At 38.8% G+C, this 18,999-nt stretch overlaps 1 protein-coding gene across 2 annotated transcripts in view; it reads right to left on the bottom strand.

Annotated features, from left to right (window-relative positions):
* The window catches only part of ndst2a (N-deacetylase/N-sulfotransferase (heparan glucosaminyl) 2a), a 108,951-nt gene that overhangs the window by 66,506 nt on the left and 23,446 nt on the right, over positions 1 to 18,999 (bottom strand). The window contains exon 1 of one of the 2 annotated variants that reach the window (XM_079635843.1): positions 567 to 609. The exons of the other annotated variant lie outside the window; for it this stretch is intronic. The gene's annotated coding sequence lies outside the window, so the exon portion shown is untranslated. Of the gene's footprint in view, positions 1 to 566; positions 610 to 18,999 lie in introns of those variants that run through there. 2 annotated transcript variants of the gene reach the window in all.

The following is an 18,999-nucleotide window of genomic DNA, read 5'->3' as shown; positions in this document are numbered from 1 at the left end:
CATGTCAAACGTCAATCCTCACGGATGAGCCGGCCAGCCGTTGGACACTGTGCATAAATAATGCAATACTATTGGCTTCAGCTATGAATCATTCATAAACGTTATACACATATTTATGCATGCACACAGAATTGCAGATCGCTTATCCATGTACCTTTATTCTTACGCATGTATTAAATATATATATATATTGCTGAGAGTTCATGGTCATATTTAGAGATGAGCTCTGATGCTGTCGATGAAGAAACATGTCTTACTGGACAGACTCAATGAAAGATGCTTCTGTTCTGACATTAGCAGATTAAGGACAATGTTTATCTTGTTTGGACCTCTCACTGCCCGTCTGCCAATTAACACACGAGAGCAACACTAACAACTCTGCCTGACGGATTCCACTGTGGATGGGGTTTCTAATCCTATTGTAAACCAGAGTCTCCCACTTGGGGATAGAGCAAGAATGGAGGAGAAAGAAAAAGACAGCGTGAGACAGAGAGAGAGCAAGCGAGAGTGATAGTAAGCAGTCTGCCAGCAGGTGAGGATTAGTAGTCTATCATAAGGGATTTTACCTGTGTGGTACGTAGCAAATCAGCACAGCAGAGGAGAGTTACACAAGACTGAGTCCAGCATTTCTACACTGACACTCCAGAGATTCTCTCTCACAGCTGCTTGCATCTGACCATGTTCAGGAGACATAAGACATATCTCTATTGTATAGAGCACGCAACGAAAATTTGAGAGTTTACAGTTGATAAGATGCGCACCTGCTCTGAAACGTGATGAGATGCACAGACAAAAAAGCATGATTGCGCATCAATCTCACTCTTGAATACTAAAAAGCATATTTCTGTCAAATTCAAAAAAGCATAGCAAATTTAATACCTAATATTTCTCACTAGGGATGTGACAGTACCCAAAACTGACGGTTCAGTACGTACCGTGTTCACGGTTACGGTTCGGTTCTATAAAGTGCAGTACAGCAGGGGGGAGAAAACTACAAATAAAATTGCTTTTTTTAGTTTTAATAAACAGTAGTTTACAATTTACTGAACAAATTGTGTCTCTTTCTTTAAATGAATTCATTATAATTAAAAGTTTCGTAAGCATGAAAACATATCTGCAAATGCGTATAGGTTGCCCTTTCTTACACATTACTATAATATTATAAGGCTAACAGCCTAAATCAAACTTCTATTTATTTTTAGATAATAAATCAACACTCAAATAAAACATAATTCAAAAAGATATAAAGCGCATTCTTTTTTCAGTGTGTTTTAAGACAGCTTTACTCACACATTCAGTTTAATGTGCACCAACAGCAAGCCAAAAAGGAGAAGCTTTTCAACTGAACTGTGCATGCATTTTAAACATTATGTTCTTGATCCGTCCATTCAATTAAATGCACGTTGTGCAAGGCTCTCTAGCATATTTCCACTGCTCAGACAAACTGCAATGGTTTGACCAATTTTAGCAGCGGCCAAATACCACTTTATAATCAGTCAGAGCTTAATAAATGTATATTCGTAAGTAAATATGACGATCCATATTCACGAAGCTGCATTAAACTCCCCGTAATTTCTGCCCGTTTTCACTCGTGTGCTTTTCTCAGCCTCTGTTTTTTCCGCTACAGACTGAAGCCGCCTCGTGAGTGTATTTCACACCGCACCATTACTTTTAGCTAATAATAGTAAATTACTGCAATTTCTGGTGTTGCTTCTTTGATTGGTTGGGGCATTCTATACCCCTTCATCAAATTCTCAACACATCACGCCTCATATTGTTTTTAATCAATGCATGAATTGTAACAGATTAACACTATCTGTGGCTAAATTCGGTTTGGGTGGGCTTAGCACACCCCTGCCGATGCATTGAGATCAGCCCCCGGAGGTAAAACATTCCACAATGAAAAAAGGAGAATCTCTTAAGAAAGTACATTCACTTCAAATCAGAGTGGCTGAAGTTCATGAGGTGACATTTGCGAGCTGACAAGCACATGGCCCGTCATGCTAAAGCTACAGAGTAATTAATCTGCCCCCGATGGAACCCAAACCACTAAAGGTCACTCGTATACACTCTCTTTCACACACACAACACAAGTATCCCCGATTGCACAGCCACGACCAAACGCAGAGAGGAGGAAGTGCATCAAAACAGCTCATTTATCCTCTGGTACAGGGCGTTCTGCACCTCTGCTTGTATCTGTATTTGTGTGTGCATTTTTCTATCACCCCTGTTGTTGCCATTCTTCTGCTCACAGGTGAGATATGAGCATTACCTTGACCTGTAAAATCACACGTAGCGGGGAAGTGCTGGTTTTCCCCGAGTTAATGCAAATGGAATCAGTACTGGAATATTCTTCTCAGCTGTGAGATCTATTCAAGCAGCACAGACCACTGATCCTTCACTGCTTATAAAACTCACACGAGCAGCGTGCATGTGCATCTCATCTCAGGGAACAAGCCTTTCATTATTACCCATTCCTGGGTTTGTGTAGAGAACTGCATTAAAGAGACAGGTCAGCCAAAATGGGAAATTCTGTCATCATTTACTCACTTTCAAATCATTTTGTCCAAACAAATCCATTGTTGTTTTGGACCTCATTGACTTTCATTGTATGGACAAAAACATTAAGGGTGCTCTGATTCTTTGGGCACCGATCGTTATCGAACGATACTAGCTTTATATAGTTTGATCCGTGGTCTCAATTTTAGAGCATTTCTTACCTTCACAGTGCTGCGCTTTCGTTCCCCACTAAAAGCGAAAACTTAACGCCCAAATCAGCTAGATCAGTGATTGTCGTAGAATACAATCTACTGTTGCTAAACTGCATGATGTGCTCGATAATAAAAAGATCAAGTGGCTTTCTGTGTGTGCACTCCGAGATGGAGTGGAACAAGGACAAGTAAAGTGAACTTTGGGTTTGAGTCGGTTATGTTTTAACCGTCTGTTATGTTTTAACCATCGGTCATGTTTTAAGTGAACATACTGTAAGTGTCACAATATATCGCAATACAAAAATGCAACAATATGTATCGTGGATAGTGACAATCTGTATTGTGTATATTTCACACAAAATGTTTCTGTCCGTACTACATTACTATATATAAATGTTGAATATAATGTATAATAGAATAGAATGAGGCATTTATAGCGCTTTCATGAACTAGAACTAGGCCTACTGTACACCCAAAGCACTTTACAATCATATCAGGGGGTCTCTCCTCAACCACCAGCAGTGTATAATAATGCAAATTATACTAAATTATAATAAATGCATATATCCCCCCATAATAATGCAATGGGGGTATATTTGTGGATCCTGATAATGCCAAATATGTTATGTTACCAGTAAAAATGGGCTTACATTATTTAAAATATAGCCTATCTAGTCAGTGACAGAGTGTAAGCATATTTGTCTAAAATTATTCTGTATTTTCAACTTCAGAATCATGAATATTCTGGGGTCACAATTGTCCTGTGCATTGGGTTACAAGCACCTATTAAGACTGCAAATAAGCCCCTTTGTGCAATTATACAACTGTGCTATATGATGAACAGGCACATTTGGGCAAAAGATGAATCTCAGGCCGGTGTATCTGATAAAAGGCAAAAGTCTCTATGGTCCCACACTAATAACAAGAGAGAGATCTTCATGGCTGATTGCTGTGCCCCACAGGCTTCACAGAATTCAGTCAGGACTATACAAACATCCTATGCAGATTCAACGAAGATTAAAAAGGAAAATGTAGGACTGTAGCAATGTAGCAAGATGCCTGGCCACCGACGGGCCTATGACATTCACTTAAGTGACATGCCTTTTTAATGAATGTAGAGAAGTTGCGTTGTGCCCCAAACAGCAGGGCTAATATTAAAACATGCATTGGTCTTTATGTATAATTCACTGTTATTAAAGTACATTTAATGTCCTAGTGATGTTAAAAGCCTGATTGGCTGTGTACATACGAGAGAAACCTTAAAATGGTACATTCCCAGTTGAAACAAACACCCTTAACATTACACACACAAAAACAATTGCTCAAAAACCACACGTCATACAACCTAGCGCTGTTCAAGTAATTTAAATTGAGCTTATATTATTGTATTTTCAATAATACAAATATCATGATTAAATGGTGTACAACAAATCTAAAGTGTCTAAAAATATTACAAAAACAAAAAATACCACTCTGAAACATTCTGTGAAAGCCGTGCTTGCATAGTCCGTGAATGAAATCCGTTCGGCACAATCCTCTTGTTTGTTAATATAATTATTATTATTATTAAGTCTAAATCAGGCTTGAATTGGTTTGAAATTGACGGCATCCTTATTTACATCAGAGTAAGTAGAACTCACTGTTATGAAGGGGCGGGACATTTCTCGAACACGAGCTAAGCAGTGTCAAAGCACACTGGGCCAAGCTAACCACAGCACATTTCATATTTCGTAAGGACGTGGTTTGCCTAGACTGGGGAGAGAGGAACTGTAATGTAACCCCAAAAACCAAAATCAAGACTTCGTAAAAGGGCATAATAGGACCCCTTTAAATAATCATGATTACAATATTGACCAAAATAATTGTGATTATGATTTTTGCCATAATCAATCAGCCCTAGTACAACTACAACCACCCCCTGCCTGCAAAAAAGCATGATCAAGCTCCCACCACAGAAAAGAGAAGGGGGAATAAATATGAAATGCCACTAGGAAAGTGCACCGCAGCAGAAGTGCACACTTGCACTTTCTGACAAGAGGAAGACAGCAAGCAGGGCGAAGATTTATGGCGTGCAACATCAGGAGTTGATAATTCTATTAGAGGTAGCACCCAAGATTAATACACATCCTCTCTGGGTCCTCTTCCATGTGAGCAAAACAAAAGGGTAAAACAGTTAGCTCTTCCCAATAGATCGATAGAAGAGAGACAGGAAGCTGACAAAACTACAACTCCAATCTCTGATTAACAGCCTACATCAAACTATTACAAGGGTGACTCGAAAGGGAAAAATAGCCATAATAAACACTGAACGAAGACAAAAGAAAGAAAGATAAAGGGGTACAACCAAAAATATATTCTGTTAATTGACATAATTGACATAAAAACTGCAATACATCTTAAGGCACCAAGTCTGAATATGCACAAGCACATTAGAGATTTGAGAACTACAGAAGAGTTCAATTAATATAGCAATTTAAATATTGATCTATTCCCTTCACATAGCTAGTATGGAGATTTTTTGTGTGTCCTTTTTGGCACTCTGTCTTTTTATACTTATTAGAGGTTCACACAACAAAAACCTGACAAGCCTATGGTTAGTAACATGCTAAGACCAAAAAGTGCCGGTACACTTTTTTTTTAGCTGCCTTGGTTTTGGAAGTATTTTTCCCATATGGGATTTGACAAAAAGTCTTCATTTGAGAGTTGTAAGCTATGAATTAAACAACCAGCTACAAGGTAAATCACATCATTGCACACTTTTGAAGCATAAAAATGAAAAATTGGACAAGTACAAGACAATGTACTTATTGGCTTTAATGTGGGAAAGAACTACAATCCCATGAAGTATTGGCGAAAGACAAAATTAAAAACGATGAAGAAATATAAAACTATTGATTTTAAGATGTTGATTAGGGTGAATTCAGGTTGATTTGGCAAAAAGTGACCCAAACTAAATTTACCTCTATAGAAACAATTTATTACAAAATACTGCAAAAAAGTAGTTTGAGAGCATAGGGAGACCAACTCTCATCATTCACAGTGTTTCATGGGCACTGAAGTGTTCATTTGGCACGGTTTGCTTGTGATTACCCCGGATTCTGATACCAAGAATTCCTCAGGCAAACACAAATAGGCCTATTTATTGTTGAAATAATACGGACTGCAAAAGCATAGGCTATACCATCAATTATCAACCTTGTAGCTCACAGAAGGTCTGTCTTTAAAGGTTTAAAAGTTATCAAAATAAATTCCCCTATGGAGAAAATAAATGGGATTTTTACTTCCGAGACCAAACTGTTGCACTCTTTGGGGATTCATTGAAGTTGCTTCCCATGGACAGTAGCCGCATTTCCACTATCGGGCCAGTGCAAGCCAGGGCTTTAAACGGGCTGTGCTGGGCTAAAAGCTTCGGGCCAGTAGCACCGGGCCCAAAATTTCCACTGTCGGGGCAGAAGCTCCACAGCGCTTCACTAAAACACGCCCGTAACACGCTCTATGGAACAACGTCACACTAACTAACCCATCATTTCACCAACAAATGGAAGTTTTATCAGAAAACGAATCAGAAAGAAATCACTGGAAACAGCGTGATCACAAAACAAACATGATAAAAGCGGCATTTTTGTTGTTTACTTAAATATATTTAATAAAATAAATTACTGTTAGGTCTATTTCACAAATGAAAGACGACACACTTATTCAGTCGAGGCTGTTTCTGTTCATTTGGCAGTTACCGGGCATATTTACATCACATTTAGAAAGATTGATCATCAGAATCCACATCGGATCACAAACAGAAGGCATTCAACAATCAACGTGAGTTAAATTATTTTAAAAGTCTTTAATGCTGACAGAATCATCCGGCGCTGCCGTCTCCAGACTCCACCTCTGTTTGTAACCACTCCTCTAGCCCGAGCTGGCCCACTTTGGAACAACGTATTCGACGGGCCAGAAATCCTGGCCGTTGGCCCCGAGTAAGCCCCGATCAAGCCCCGGAAGTGACAGTGGAAACGCGACTGGCCCTGGCATGTTCCAAATCAGTCAACGACGAGGTTTCATCTCTGTTAGGGTACTGTTGAAACAGTATTTTAAGGTTGAAGGTTTTGAAACAGACCCAGAGAGTGGGCTATGATGGACATAATACCTTCACACGGGATTTAATCCTTCAAGACAAGGAGAGTAATCTTGTTTAGTGCAGAACAGACAGCCCAAAAAACACACTACTACTTTCTCTATGGGGAACAACCATCCAGATGCTACTCATGATGTGGCTTGCAGTTGCTGCCCACAAATGAATAATGACTAACAAACCAATCTACGTGAGCCAACAGACATAATGAAATTAGTAAATAACTGAAATAATATTATAAACGTATGTACAAGCAATGATTTGTGTCGTGTGAAATCTCTATGTTGCAGCACGTCCTCTGCATAGGATCATATTACAAATTTTCAAAAACATTTGCAACAACACTTTAGACTTCGGTTAATGATAGAGATAACGATAGAGATCATCAATCCATGAAACACACAAGCACAACAAACTAAAGAATGACAGACACACAAAAACACAATGTCCTGGCATTTTTCTCTTTTATCAGTGCTCAATTATTTCCATATTACGAAGGCGCTGCAGAAGAACAGAGGAGCGTAATAAATTGCAATGAGGCGATACTAATGTACATTTCTTGTGCTCCCCACTTTCAGCCTGAGAAAACACAACAGACCGACTCTCAGGCCTGGCTGCACACAAACCCTCCTGAATGAGCTTGGAGTTTTAGGGGTGGGGGGTGGGGTGTTGCGGCTTAGCTATTCATTTTTTCCCCTCTTCAGTTTTGTCTCGGCACCAGTGCAGCAGCCTGCCTCTTTGAGTTATCATAGTGCAGTGTGTTCACAGTCTGTTTCTCTCCAACCACCCCCCACCAATTGTTCCCAGCCTGTCTGCCACAGGAAATTACACTTCCACCTTCAGGCCACGCACGAGCAAGCAAGACCTGCTTCCACATAAAGACCAAAAACAGGCAAGGGGGAGAGAAGACGACGGATGCGGGTAGACGCGCAGCGCCGGACACTGGCTCAGGCCCTGTTTACATCTAGTATTAACATTGATCTCAGACGACCACATGAAATGGAGTGGTCAACCAAAACAAATTGATGTCCACCTGGTATTAGCATAGGCCTACATCTTTTGTGACTGAGTAATTCTGGCTATCGGTAGGCTCCTGTTCACTTTTGATAAGCACAGAAAGCTGACACTTTTGCTCCCATATATATTTTTTCGTTACAAATTTAGATTTTAGTAGAGAGTCACAACAACCTCAGATGTTAATTTTTTTTGTTTTATTGCAATAGCCTAACTGATAGGTGGTCCTTTGATGCTATCGAGGGTGCATTATGATGTACATTAAAAATGCAACATATTCCCTATTCTGCCATGTTTTTTTTTAAAGTCTGTTGCATTTCCTTTTGTTCTTGTTTTCCTGCTCTGTTTAATTCAGTTTCCTTGATTAATGATTATGTACTCGTTTGTTTCTATGGTTACTTAAGATTATCACCCGGTTATCACTCTTTATGTTTGCCATATATGTATAGTCCCTGCAATCTCCATGTTCCTAGTCTGTTATTTAATCAAGACACCCTAGGGCTTGGTAAAAATATTGATTTTGCAACTAATCACAATATTCATCTGAACAACCCTGATATTGACTTTTAAAACAAAACACTGACCTTTTACTCTATGCCTATTTTCAAGAGTAGAGAACTTCTCTCTATGCTGAATCAATGCTGCCATTCCTAAATTGTTGTGAATGCGAGTTGTGAATGTGCAACCCTGGTTCTTTAAAAAAGCAAGATATTGATAAGATATTCTGCAAAAAAAATTATGTTGCATCGCAATGCTGTACCAGGTGAGCTATGGAGCAAGTTTACTACATCAGAAACGCCATGCATTGAGCTGGATATGTGATGCGAACATCAAGAATGTATTCATTTACAAATAGTGCACTATGGTAAAAGGTTTTGAGGTCAAGGAAAAGTGCGAAAACAAGTTTTTTTTTTTTTTTATAATTATTGATAATCTGATTCCTTTTCACACAAATTATGGTTACGGGAGCAAAGTTGTTGCCATTTTACTGTCCATTTCTCGAAATTGCAACCATTTTAATAAGTGACGTCAAAATATATTTGGGAGCATTTGTGCGAGTGAAAATAATTGTTGTGGTGCAACCTTTTTTCTGTATAATTTAAATTTACTCTAAGTCTTGAAACTATGTAACCTAATTTAAATCAAAAACAACTGCTCATGCTACATGTGTACAGCATCTTTGGATTCGATTGTGATTAAAATGCAGTGGTTGCCGCTAATTCAAATGGCTACAGATGTTTTTAAGGCCAGTTGGGCTTGTTCCAGAGCAAATAAACAACAAATAAATTTGCTGAAAGTAAGAACGAGGCAACGGTATCAGAATTGGCCAATTTGGCTGTAAAAAAACATACACGATTCGGCCATGAAAAAAAATCACGATCTGTGCATCATTACCCTTTTCATTTCTCTAGAAAAAGTGGTGCTGTTTTTAAACAAAATACTGTACAGTGTACATGTGTTGTATAATATGCAGTATAAGGAGAGAAAGAACTTTCCATAATATGCAAGCAAAATGGGCATTATACCTGAAATACACCCAAATTAATCAGAATCGAGAGCTTGTGAATGAGAACTGCAATGAATCAGGAAATCTGCATCAATACCCAGCACTAGTAGCTTTGAATGTGTTTGCAGTTATCAGATCACAAACATATAGTGATCAGATCAGCTATAAAAGTGGCCTTGGTTGAAGGAAGCCCACATCATCTGCACTAGTGAGCACAAAGAAATGAAAGAGCAGTTATGTCAAGTCAAAGGTTAAATAATTTAAGTCATATAGAGAAGATACATGTTCAGCTGCCAAAGAAAGAGCATACGCATAGAGCATAAAGACAGCCACAATCATCTCTTTCACACACTTATTTCAGGTGACAATCACTGTAGATTTCTAGCAATTAGCCTAAACATTTACCTCGAATCTGAGCAACAGATAAAGGCATGTGAAGGAGAGAAATACCTAGTGTCACTGAAATGGATAAAAGACATAAGGAGCATCAAACCAGAGGCATAAGGGATATGGCTGAAAGGAGTAAAGGTAAAAAAGAAAAGAAAACCGGTTGTAGCAGGCAGCACAGCTGAGAGGCTGCCTTACTCAAGTCAAGGAACAAACATTTAAATAAATAAAAAACATGAACATCTCTTCAAGCCGAAAGGTCTTGGTTTCCAAATGGAATCTCATTACTTGGCTCTCCAGGCGGCAGGAAAACTATTAACACAACAGCTGGATTTAGACAGAGGGGAGTAAGACCACGAGGGAGAGGCTGAGCGGGGGCCAGGAAAAGAAAAAGTGAGCTGAATAGACATGTCAGAGTAGCAGGGGGGAATAAAGAACGTGATGTGAGCACGGATGACAGAAGGGGAAGCGAGGGATGTAGAATGAGAGTGCGAGAGACACAATAACTTTAAACCTTTCGCCTAATCCACAATAAGACAAGCGGCAACATTCCAAGTAATGAGCTACAGCAGAGGGGGAGATTATAAATGAATAAGTACTTAAATTTGGGGGTTCATCACACAAATATATATCATAAGACAACGAATAAAAAACAACCACTTTTATAATGTTTTTCTGACACTTTCAAGCTCAGAGTCAACAGCTTAGATCCCCATTCACTTTCATTAAATGGGGAAGACTGACTAGTACAATCAACATTTCTCCTTTTGTGTTTCATGGGAAAAAGCCATAAGAGTTTGGAATAATATGTGGGTGAATAAATGATGGAAGAATTGTTATTTTTTGGGTGAACAACCACAGTTTGCCAGACTGACAGCAAGAGGTGGGCGATATACCAGTAGACACGATTAACCGGTAGAAATTTGTCGACCCGTAGAGATTTTGGACTATCATCTTTATCTGTATCATTTGCATGCGTTTTAAAGCAATGCGATTTAAAAAAAAACCATTGAAGTGCAATAAGCAGCAAAAGACAACTCGTTTGAGTATAATTGTGTTCTCTTTTAAACTCAAAGTGAGAAACTTTGAGTTTCTAAGCGCTGTCTAGGAGACTGAACTGAACGGGGTGCTTTTTGCCACCTAATTGGGCTTGAACGGTTAAATAAACTAGAGGTCGACCGATTCATCGGTTTTGCCGATTAATCGGCACCGATAGTTGACTGGTGGAACTATCGTTATCGGCAAAAATATATACCGATAGTTTTTCCTGGTTGCGTCCATTGCTGGCGCGGCTGAGAAGCGCACGCTGTCATTCATTACACAGTGTAAGAGCTGAGAAGGGTCTGCTGGCATGACGCAGTACAAGAGCGGCCTCTAGAGGTGTAATAAAAACAATCGCCTCGTGTTGTTTATTTCGACACGTGATGCTGCGTGCTGCACTGAGAGCACATGCTGCGTGGAGAGCGCTGACATCAGATGCGCGTTTAAAGCACCGACAGCTCAAATGTATGTATACAGTACATTTTGTCATATCATTATAAAGTGATTAATTTGTTGACTAAATGCTGCATTAGTAGAGAAAGAACAGCACAATAGTGTTTGTTTGCCTTCGAGGCTGAGAGGACGCTAACATTAGTAACGTTACCTCAAGCGTTAAAACACTGACAAACATAAACGTAAGTCCGACCCGAATGTTTAATGTCACAATTGTTACCTCTATTTGCATTAGTTCATATCCAGCTGGTCACTTTTATGCATTAAATATGCAGAGAAGTTGCATATTTAAAGCTAGAGACGTAAGCAAACTGATATGTTCATACAGCCGACAGAAACATAAACGAATCAAAAAAGCATTCGATTTCGGTCTTTTTTTTTTTTCATCTTCACTTTAATACAAATTTTGTTACTTTTTTATTAATTAAGTTGGCTTGAAAAGAACAGTTAAATAGTTACATTTTGAATGTAACTGGTTTTATTTGTTATTTAGAGTATTACTTTTTGTTTCAGTTTGAATGTCTTTTATTGACTTAAATATTTATTCACATTTATATATTTATTTCATTTAGCATGTTTTCATGGTTCAATACAGTTTTTTAAAATTTTTTATAATAAAGTTCAGCACTGTTTTAATTGGAGTATTATGTTTGTTTTTATCCAGTATCAATTTTAAAAACTATCGGTTCATTAATCGGTTATCGGCAAGTATGGCCCAACCTAGCTATCGTTATCGGTAAAATCCACTATCGGTCGACCTCTAAAATAAACATACCTGTGTGTCAGTTTTAATATAATGGATTTAATATAATGGTCAGTTTTAATATAATGGATCTGTGCAGTCGTTCTTAAAGTGACAGCATCCAAATGCACCTGCTATCATTATTAATGCTAATGAAACCACAACAAAAAACCACTGCTCTTGACTGAATCACTTTTGTAACTTTAAAAAGGATTAATGTATATTTAATTTACACAGTGAGGACAAGGTAGTGTTTTTTATAGCCTACATTGGATTACTTTAGACATTTTATATAGTACTTATTTAATGCTTGGAGTTTTTCAGGTAGGTCTATTTCAATTATGTCTTTGTTCTATTCATCACTGTTAACTTGTCTTCAGTAAGCTTTAGGTTTTTTTTAGGCTAGAATTTGTTTTTTTGTTTTATTATATTGAAAATGGGGATAATATTTATGAAAAGTGCTATCAAGATGATAAAATTAACATTAAAAGAACATACCATTTTTTTTCATAAAAACTTAATTTGAAGCAAAAATAACTATATATATCTTGATATAGGCTAGGCTATATTGTTGTCGTGAAATAAAACTACTTATATCGTTATGTAAGATTTGGGTCATATCACCCACCCCTACTGACAGCAGTTAAAAACTGAAAGAATCAGAGTAATTCTCAATAGATTCACAGAGCTTTTACTAACTATGTGGAAATGGCCCAAGATTATTTAACAGATACTCTTTATCCAAGCAGTCGGTCTACACAAACCACAAGTACAATCTCTCTGAAGCTCAAGCACCCTGCTCCATGAGATGATTATGAGAAGGATTTTGATTTCAGTGACTCTCTCTAGACTGCATCAAGCCACAACCTTTGTGTAAACATTCTTAATCAATAGGTTACCGCCACCCCGAGCACTCAGGAAAAAGCAGAAGCCTTGACGAGATTTACTATGCAGCGGAAGTGCTGTGCATAAGACTCAAGCAGAGTCGCTCTCTATAAAGCCCGGTTTAATTTGGTCATTCTGAAGTCCTTATCTTTAACACGCAGTCAGCAATAGAAGTGACAATGTCTTTTCCAGCTGTGAAAAGCAAGTAGGAAATGTCCTCAGGGAGACAAAAACAGTCTCAAATATGAGCTCCTGCCAAGTGTCCTCGCTTTCAGCTTTTATTATAGCACAGAGGCAGAGACGGAGAGAAAGAGGAAGTCTATCAGTGTTACATAAATGCTTCCCGAAACCTGCGACTCATCTCGAGAGTTCTTAAGAAATAAACACTAGCACTGACTGACTGCATTTACAGGTACAACAAACTGACACGCGTGCGCACTCAAAAAGTTCGGCACTTACATTTACTTGCACAAGCACAGAAAAAGGAATGTCACATCATTCAGCCATTGATCTGCAAGTAAATAGGTGCTTGGTCTTAAGAAGAAGCTGATGCCATTAAGTCATTAAATATAGTTTATGTCTTACACACTTGAAGAAAAAGGCAAATATTTATTCTCATCTGCGATCACATTCATCTGCATAGGCCAGCTGCTTTGAGCATGCATGTATGCCATACATCAATACAATAAAACCCTGCAGGACAAATGTGCATAAACTTTTGTAGGCAAATCCATCTTTATAGGCTATGTCTTAAACCTCTACATAAGAATAAGAATGAAGTTCAGTCATATAAGAGCATAACAGTTATATTAAAATGTCCTAACACAACCATAAAATGCATCTCTCAAACACTTGTTGAGTTTATCACAAACATTTTTTTATTGAGGTTTATCTACCAGCAACTAAGAAAACAAGAATATTTCATGTGTAGCATATGCATTGTAAGGTGTCCATTTTGAAGAGTAAAGATGGAAATAATATCGCAGTAAAGTTAAGAGAGGAGTAAAAGAAACTGCAAAGAGGAAAAAAACACTGCTCAGCATTTTCTCTATCATCAAATCTTTCCACTGTTTATGTTGTACCAATGTTTTCTCTCGAGTTTGTCTTTGTAAGTCTTTGTCTTCTGACATTTTCAGCGTCTTCGGCCGTAGAGGTACTGATTCTCCCAATGTCTCCACTGGTAAAGCATAATAATAAGTGCATTCTATTGTCTAATTTTCTCTCTTCGTATCACCAAAAACCACTTTACAGCTCTACTAGTGTATCTACAGAGGCAGCAGCCAATGAGAATTCTCTCCGCTCTCTGACATTTAGTGAAACGCTGCGGGAACAAAACATGACATCAGTACAGCGGTACAATGTGAACTGTAAGAAGTTGAACCGTTACACCCCAATAAAGACATAAATCATGGAGAGGGGGAGAGAGAGAGAGAGAGAGCTGAAGTCCTGGCACACTTGATGTGGACTTGTGGTCCAAACCATCCAATGGTCATACAATTTTAGGGTGTCACATTTGTCATTTTAAGATTCAAAAGGGTGCTCATAAGCATCCACTTTGTTGTCACTAATTACACAGATCTACATGGCATTAGGCCATGGCACGTTGGACAGAGAGGTTAATGTGGAAGGACAGAGGACAGGACACAGGAACAGTCTTTAGATGACGGAAGCAAGAGTGTTGACATTATGCACCATCTTCACCTTCTCTTGTATAATCTCCTACAGTAAACCCAACTGCTGGTTCACAGCCAGCCTCAGAGATAGTGAATCCTTGGCATCTTGGCAGGACCTTGAAAACTCACTGAAACAGTGGGGCACCGAGCTCCAGCATCACAACGCCTCTAGCAGAGCCATTTTGAATCTCGACCATATGGGCCATCCTTTTCATTTGAGCTTTTTGGGAAAAAGCAGATGCTGGAATGCCTGCACTCTGCAGCCCATGGGCTGAGATCAGAGCATGTCACAGATGGTTTAATGATTCAAAGATTCTAGGAACCATGAATTATTAGGCTTTTTAATACCAGAACACAGTGTGTGACTGAAAAAACAAACAGCCCTGGCATTTTGGCTCAGACTGGCCCCACACATAGGATCATAAACATCACCCATCTTTGCATGCCCTTGAATATCTATATCAACTCCTATTCCTTAAAACCACTAATACCATGTAATGAGTGAGTAGGAACGAGTGAGTTAACAGATGAAATAACCCAAATTGTCATTTATTAAAACATTTGAACTACACAGTGATGAATCTTAAAACTAGCTGTAAGCTGCATTGGCATAGCAATATTTTAATGTTAAATTCATCAAACTGGTGCACTTTGAGTGTTCAAAATTAAAAGCTCCAACCCATATTCAGTGTGCAAATCGAACAAAGAAAAACTCAAACCTCTTTTAGTTATATTATCTTTCTATATTACACTACTACATAATAGCCTAATAGTTATAATATTAATCCCATGACAGTAATAGCCATATATTGTAAAACAAATGCACTGAGAAATAAAGTAAACTTTCAGAATTAGTTTTGTACTAATTTCTATACTTGAAAGAGAAACACATGAGCTTTTATTTTCAAAGCTTTTATTTTGGCAGAAAACATGGTTTACAAACAAGTCTCATTACAATTCTAGTAAAATGTGGTAATCGTCAACTATGCATATGTGGAAATAATGCGTAACTGGGTAATGGGTTCTTTCTTACACTCATGATGACATATCCTAAGTGCTTTGAAAGTAGTTCTGCTTACGGCAAGCTCTACACTTTCTCATCTCTCTCCTATTCCTCCTCACTATCCTCATCAGCCATGGGAGCTGATGAAGGTCCTGCTGCTGCAGAAAACATATCTGTTATTCTGACACATTTTACAGCGTCTGCTTGAAGGGCCTGTTTTTTTCACGCTATTTCTTTGCACATTCCTTGCGTTTCTTCTCCCTCTCTGACTATTTTGACAGATACACACTGATACTGCACGCTCATCAGAGCCCAAAGGGGGAGGTGTTTAAAGACGTGATTGGCTCAGCCCAGTGTCAATCAAGAATATAACCAATGGACCGCTGATCTATGCGTTTCATGGGCGGTCTGTAAAAAAAAAAAAAAAAAAAAAAAAAAAAAAACTAGCAGACTTTTTTTTTTACCAACACAAAAACCCCAGCGCCACCAATTACACAAAACAAAACGAAACGAACGGGCCACCGATGAACAAGTTTTATGGGCCGTAAAAAATAAAGAAATGAATTAAATAAAAAAAAAATAAAAAAAAGGTTTGAGATGTATCGGCGCCAAGAAGAGTAAACATTATTCAACTTGGAAATCATCTAATCATTACCTGCAGGGATCTGAATGTCACAAACTTTCTAAAAGTACTCCAATCCATTTTTTTTATTCTTCGCCTTATTTCTGCCCCCTTATTAAGTTTTATCATGATTCATTATTGAGCAGGATTTTTCTTGCCATGATGCAGGATCTGCCCGTCTGCTCTCGGTGCTGTTTTGCGGTTTGAGCTAAAGGGCCTGATCATGAGTCCGGTCAGAGCGTTAAACCCCACTTAAGCCCAGCGGACGGCAAGCGAGGTGTAGAAGCCTTCTCGAGACTGAAGTGCACTTGACTGGAGAACAGGGGCACAGGGACCAGGAAAGCATTGCAGAAAGCTGCAAAAACCAGGCGAGAGAGAAAGTATGTGTGAGCTAAAGAGAAAGATTAAGGCACAGAGCGACAGGGAGACTTATAAGAGGGATGGATGAAAGTGACAGCATGACCACAGTGGCATAAAGAAATTTGGGAAGAGTTGGCAGATAGGACCAAGACTTAAGGTAAGAAAGAATAAAATGAGTGAATGATAAGAGACTGAGATTTAGCCCCTTAAAAAAAAGAGAGCCACAGGCAACGCTTTTCTTGGCAGATTGTACAGAGTCAGGGCTCATTCAGAGAGCAAAGTCTATAGCCATTAGCAAGACATTAGGAGACTTAGGATCAGGTTCTTTTCACAGCGTTTCTGTATCTTCCTAGATATTCAGGGGATTGGTTGGGGTCAGAATACCAACGAATGGTCTAGACTGGAGCATGAGATGAGAACACCGGCAGATGGATGGCTGGAAATGAAGGACAATACAATAGCATGAATGAAGAAGAAAGTGGGAGAGAGCTATAGAACTGGAGGGACAGAAAGAGGGGAAAATGAAACGGCAAAAAAAAAAAAAAACATTCACTATGAGGGCAAGTCCAGTCTTGTGAAACAATCCACCCCGTCACTCTATCAATAGCAGCGAGCCTATAAACACTGTGAGCCTGCTGTAATCTGCTCTGTTTGTGACAGTTCCACTTCATATACACAGACTCTGGCAAGTGTGATGGAGAATGTGCAGAATCATAGTCATGGTGACCAAGCTGTTGTCATGGTAATAAAGAGGTCAGGGTCTGGATGCTAGAGGTTAAAATCCTTAGATTTGTAATGGGTTGAGATGAACGTTTGGCCTATGCTGCTGTTTTCCACAAGTCTATTAAAACAAATAGAGGCAAACTATGAACTCTGGGAGATGTTCTATGTCTAATTCAAACTAGGGCTGCAAGACTGGATAAATTGAGAAATCAAATTTTTTATCAAGTTGGGATAGCAAAAAAAAAAAAAAAAGAGAATTACACATTTTAACAGAAAAAAACACAACCTTTAAGATTTACCCCATTTAATACTCAAGCTAAACGAAAATGGCCTCCAAGTTACCATCAGATAATGTTCAGCAGGAGCAGGGCTCTTGTAATGGTGTCTCTACGCGTGCAGGCTTGTCAACGCTGGAATGCAGCCACAAAGCCCTGTGCTGCCACAACCTCTTACAGCTGGAGCGGTCGCCATAGACACAGCAGGGTCACAGTGAGGTCAGCAGGTTAAAAAACACAAAACCACACTAACTACATCAAGACACGCAAGGGGAAAATCACAGCGGCGCTTCCCTCCTGGACCTGAACTCAAACCACTCAGTGACAACACAAGCAAGGAACGGAGAAATCATATGGGGGAAAAAAAAACTCAAGGAGGCGGAGCTCATGCTCAATTCCTCTGAGGTGCTGTAAAAAGCCAGAGGGTCTGAACCAACACACACATGAAAAATGACTTGGCATGAGAATTGAGAACAGCATAAAAACAGCTGCGGTCTCCTGCTCTCATGCCTGGTGACCTCCATACTGAGCCGCTGTAGGCAACTAATCAGCAGGCTGTGCTACAATCAGTATTTTGAGACATCGTGACACTTTCTCAATAATATATTGCATCATGATCATATATACTGCATGTCATCCGGATAGAGGTAAGCAAACTCATTTCAGGTTGAGGGACGGGTATAGGGGAAAAACACGCGAGCCAAATTACTTTGTTACTGAATGAAGCTTTTTCAAGGTAATGAAGTTGGCATCAATCAATGTTCACTCCAAGCTGCTCATGTACGTGGCGGTGTACTTTTGAAGTTATTCTTGCACAGACAGACTGCACACAAGCCTACTCAAAATATGTGGGAGAAAAAAAAAGATGATATTTCTTGAACCAAACCTAAATGAATTGAATGCGTTTTAACTGGATGTCCATTGATTTTTTCTTCTTGATTTTTTTCAGTATGGACCTGAAGAAATCTGTGGAAATGATTAATTCATGACATATTTAATTCAAGAGGAGTTGAAATACCAAAATATATAAATATAACAGAGGCCATACATTTTGTTTGTGCCTGAAATACAGACATGCTTACAACCAAAATAACAAATCTTGCTTGTAAAATCTTGCTCATTTATATCATCATAAAGCATAACATCATCCTAATTTGACTGAAACGGCACCAAACACACAAGATGCACTTACAAGATAGAAAATGTGTGCTTAGTATCAATCTTGTGGCAACAACGCAGAAGTTCTCTGACATCACTGAGAAACAACTATATTATCCTCAAATTTAAAGTGAAGTAGCCTACTGCCACACACCTGACACTTTTTGAGGTTCATTGTTTGGACCCTAATCTGTCCACCATCATTTTGCTGATTACTCAAAGGCAGGGCTTGACACTTACTTTTTTCGCCAAGTTTAAGACGTGCAGCTTCTTTGAAAAATTTAGGAATTCAATTCAGTGGTGCAATGAAAATGTA

Source organism: Phoxinus phoxinus (genome assembly GCF_949152265.1).
Source record: "Phoxinus phoxinus genome assembly, chromosome: 14".
Lineage (NCBI taxonomy): Eukaryota > Metazoa > Chordata > Actinopteri > Cypriniformes > Leuciscidae > Phoxinus > Phoxinus phoxinus.
The sequence above is the reverse complement of the archived record's forward strand: the minus strand, read 5'-3'. Positions and strand labels throughout refer to the sequence as shown.